The 4680-nt window shown below is 41.1% G+C and overlaps 1 non-coding gene across 1 annotated transcript; it reads right to left on the bottom strand.

Moving 5' to 3' along the window:
• Positions 1-249: 249 nt before the first annotated feature.
• LOC112731637 (small nucleolar RNA R71) lies at positions 250-357 on the bottom strand. Its single transcript, XR_003167408.1, has one exon. It is a non-coding gene; the product is annotated as a small nucleolar RNA R71 (small nucleolar RNA).
• Between the last annotated feature and the right edge of the window lie 4323 nt (positions 358-4680).

Raw genomic sequence — 4680 nt, forward strand, 5'->3', positions numbered from 1 at the left:
CAGAACTGCAAGTTTCATGGACTTCCATCTGAAGATCCTTTTCAGTTCTTAACTGAATTCTTGCAGATATGTGATACTGTTAAGACTAATGGAATAGATCCTGAAGTCTACAGGCTCATGCTTTTCCCTTTTGCTGTAAGAGACAGAGCTAGATTATGGTTGGATTCTCAACCTAAAGACAGCCTGAACTCTTGGGATAAGCTGGTCACGGCTTTCTTAGCCAAGTACTTTCCTCCTCAAAAGCTGAGCAAGCTTAGAGCTGATGTTCAAACCTTCAGACAGAAAGAAGGTGAATCTCTCTATGAAGCTTGGGAAAGATACAAACAGTTGACCAAAAAGTGTCCTTCTGACATGCTTTCAGAATGGACCATCCTGGATATATTCTATGATGGTTTATCTGAGCTATCAAAGATGTCACTGGACACTTCTGCAGGTGGATCCATTCACCTAAAGAAAACGCCTGCAGAAGCTCAAGAACTCATTGACATGGTTGCTAATAACCAGTTCATGTACACTTCTGAAAGGAATCCTGTGAGTAATGGGACGCCTATGAAGAAGGGAGTTCTTGAGGTTGATACTCTGAATGCCATATTGGCTCAGAACAAAATATTGACTCAGCAAGTCAATATGATTTCTCAGAGTCTGCATGGAATGCAAGCTGCATCCAACAGTACTCAAGAGGCATCTTCTGAAGAAGAAGCCTATGATCCTGAGAACCCTGCAATAGCAGAGGTAAATTACTTAGGTGAACCTTATGGAAACACCTATAACTCAACATGGAGAAATCATCCAAATTTCTCATGGAAGGATTAGAAGCCTCAACAAGGCTTTAACAATGGTGGAAGAAACAGGTTTAGCAATAGCAAACCTTTTCCATCATCAACTCAGCAACAGACAGAGAACTCTGAACAAAATGCTTCTAATTTAGCAAATCTAGTCTCTGATCTATCTAAGGCCACTGTAAGTTTCATGAATGAAACAAGGTCTTCCATTAGAAATTTGGAAGCACAAGTGGGCCAGCTGAGTAAAAGGATCACTGAAATCCCTCCTAGTAATCTCCCAAGCAATACAGAAGAGAACCCAAAAGGAGAGTGCAAGGCCATTGACATAAGTGCCATGGCCGAACCTGTGAGGAAAGGAGAGGACGTGAATCCCAAGGAGGAAGACCTCCTGGGACGTCCAGTGATCAATAAGGAGCTTCCCTCTGGGGAATCAAAGGACTCTGGGGCTCATCTAGAGACTATAGAGATCCCATTGAACCTCCTTATGCCCTTCATGAGCTCTGATGAGTATTCCTCTTCTGAAGAGAATGAGGATGTCACTGAAGAGCAAACTGCCAAGTTTCTTGGTGCAATCATGAAGCTGAATGCCAAATTATTTGGCATTGATGCTTGGGAAGTTGAACCTCCCTTGTTCATCAATGAACTAAGTGATCTGGATCAACTGACATTGCCTCAGAAGAGACAGGATCCTGGAAAGTTCATAATACCATGCACCATAGGCACCATGATCTTTAAGGCTCTGTGTGACCTTGGTTCAGGAATAAACCTCATGCCCCTCTTTGTGATAGAGAAACTGGGAATCTATGGGGTGCAAGCTGCTAAAATCTCACTAGAGATGGCAGACAGCTCAAGAAGACAGGCTTATGGACAAGTAGAAGATGTATTAGTAAAGGTTGAGGGCCCTTACATACCTACTGATTTCATAGTCCTGTATACTGGAAAGGAAGAGGATGAATCCATCATCCTAGGAAGACCTTTCCTGGCCACAGCAAGAGCTGTGATTGATGTTGACAGAGGTGAAATAGTCCTTCAATGGAATGAGAACTCCCTTGTATTCAAAACTCAAGGATCTCCCTCTGCAACCATGGAGAGGAAGCATGAAAAGCTTCTCTCAAAGCAGAGTCAACCAGAGCCCCCACAGTCAAACTCTAAGTTTGGTGTTGGGAGGCCACAACCAAACTCTAAGTTTGGTGTTGAACTCCCATATCCAAACTCTAAGTTTGGTGTTGGAGAGTCTCAACAAAGCTCTGCACATCTGTGAGGCTCCATGAGAGCCCACTGTCAAGCTATTGACATTAAAGAAGCGCTTGTTAGGAGGCAACCCAATGTGTATCTAATTCTTATTTTTCATGTTTTCTTAGGTTCATGATCATGTGGAGTCACAAAATAAATATAAAAATTGAAAACGGAATCAAAAACAGCAGAAGAAAAATCACACCCTGGAGGAGCATCTGTCTGGCGTTCAAACGCCAGAACAGAGCATAGTTCTGGCGCTGAACGCCCAGAATGGGAGCATCCTGGCGCTAAACGCCCAGAACAAGCATGGTTCTGGCGTTCAACGCCAGAAATGGCAGCAATGGGGCGTTGAACGCCCAAAACGGGCACCAACCTGGCGCTGAACGCCCAGAGTTGTGTGCAAAGGCATTTTACATGCCTAATTTGGTGCAGGGATGTAAATGCCTTGACACCTCAGGATCTGTGGACCCCACAGGATCATCCCAGAATCTGTGGACCCCACAGGATCCCCACCTACCTCATCATCTCTCTTTCCATTCATGATCATCCCTTCTGTTTTCCATTTACCACTCACATCCATACACCTACTACCTTCAAAATTCAACATCTCTCTCCCACCCAATCCCACCCATATGGCCGAATACACACTCTCATCCATCTCCTCCATATCTTCTTCTTATTCTTCTATTCTTTCTTCTTTTGCTCGAGGGCGAGCAACATTCTAAGTTTGGTGTGGTAAAAGCATAGCTTTTTTGTTTTTTTCCATAACCATTGATGGCACCTAAGGCCAGAGAAACCTCTAGAAAGAGGAAAGGGAAGACAAAAGCTTCCATCAAGGGTCTATAGCTCAGTGGTAGAACATTTGACTGCAAATCAAGAGATCCCTGAGATACCTCAGGGGATACATTTTCTTCCACACAATTATTGGAAGCAACTAAGGGTGGAACATCAAGAGCACTCCATCATCCTTCATGAAATCAGAGAAGATCTAAAAAGCAATGAAGGAGGAGCAACAAAGACAAGGAAGAGACATAGAAGAGCTCAAAGACATCACTAAGGTGGACTCATTCCTTGTTCTTACTTTATCTGTTTTTCGTTTTCTATATTATGTGCTTATCTATGTTTGTGCCTTCATTACATGATCATTAGTAGTTAGTAACTTTGTCTTAAAGATATGAATGTCCTATGAATCCATCACCTCTCTTAAATGAAAAATGTTTTAATTCAAAAGAACAAGAAGTACATGAGTTTCGAATTTATCCTTGAACTTAGTTTAATTATAATGATGTGGTGATAATGCTTCTTGTTTTCTGAATGTATGCTTGAACAGTGCATATGTCTTTTGAAGTTGTTGTTTAAGAATGTTAAATATGTTGGCTCTTGAAAGAATGATGACTAGGAGACATGTTATTTGATAATCTGAAAAATCATAAAAATGATTCTTGAAGCAAGAAAAAGCAGCAAAGAACAAAGCTTGTAGAAAAAAAAATAGAAAGAAAAAAAAAATAGGCGAAAAAAAAAATATAAAGAAAAAGAAAAAGCAAGCAGAAAAAGCCAAAAGCTCTTAAAACCAAGAGGCAAGAGCAAAAAGCCAATAACCCTTAAAACCAAAAGGCAAGGGCAAATAAAAAGGATCCCAAGGCTTTGAGCATCAGTGGATAGGAGGGCCTAAAAGGAATAAAATCCTGGTCTAAGCGGCTAAACCAAGCTGTCCCTAACCATGTGCTTGTGGCGTGTAGGTGTCAAGTGAAAACTTGAGACTGAGCGGTTAAAGTCAAGGTCCAAAGCAAAAAAAAAGTGTGCTTAAGAACCCTGGACACCTCTAATTGGGGACTTTAGCAAAGCTGAGTCACAATCTGAAAAGGTTCACCCAATTATGTGTCTGTGGCATTTATGTATCCGGTGGTAATACTGGAAAACAAAGTGCTTAGGGCCACGGCCAAGACTCATAAAATAGCTGTGTTCAAGAATCATCATACTGAATTAGGAGAATCAATAACACTATCTGAACTCTGAGTTCCAATAGATGCCAATCATTCTGAACCTCAATGGATAAAGTGAGATGCCAAAACTATTGAAGAGGCAAAAAGCTATAAGTCCCGCTCATATGATTGAAGCTCTGTTTCATTGATAGTTTGGAATTTATAGTATATTCTATTCTTTTTATCCTATTTTGATTTTCAGTTGCTTGGGGACAAGCAACAATTTAAGTTTGGTGTTGTGATGAGCGGATAATTTATACGCTTTTTGACATTGTTTTTAGTATGTTTTTAGTAGGATCTAGTTACTTTTAGGGATGTTTTTAATAGATTTTATGTTAAATTCACATTTCTGGACTTTACTATGAGTTTGTGTGTTTTTCTGTGATTTCAGGTATTTTCTGGCTGAAATTGAGGGACTTGAGCAGAAATCAGATTCAGAGGTTGAAAAAGGACTGCTGATGCTGTTGGATTCTGACCTCCCTGCACTCAAAGTGGATTTTCTGGAGCTACAGAACTCGAAATGGCGCGCTTCCAATTGCGTTGGAAAGTAGACATCCAGGGCTTTCCAGCAATATATAATAGTCCATACTTTGGCCAAGAATTGACGACGTAAACTGGCGTTCAACGCCAGCTTTCTGCCCAAATCTGGCGTCCAGCGCCAGAAAAGGATCCAAAACCAG

Source organism: Arachis hypogaea, chromosome 12 (genome assembly GCF_003086295.3).
Source record: "Arachis hypogaea cultivar Tifrunner chromosome 12, arahy.Tifrunner.gnm2.J5K5, whole genome shotgun sequence".
NCBI classification, from domain to species: Eukaryota; Viridiplantae; Streptophyta; class Magnoliopsida; order Fabales; family Fabaceae; genus Arachis; species Arachis hypogaea.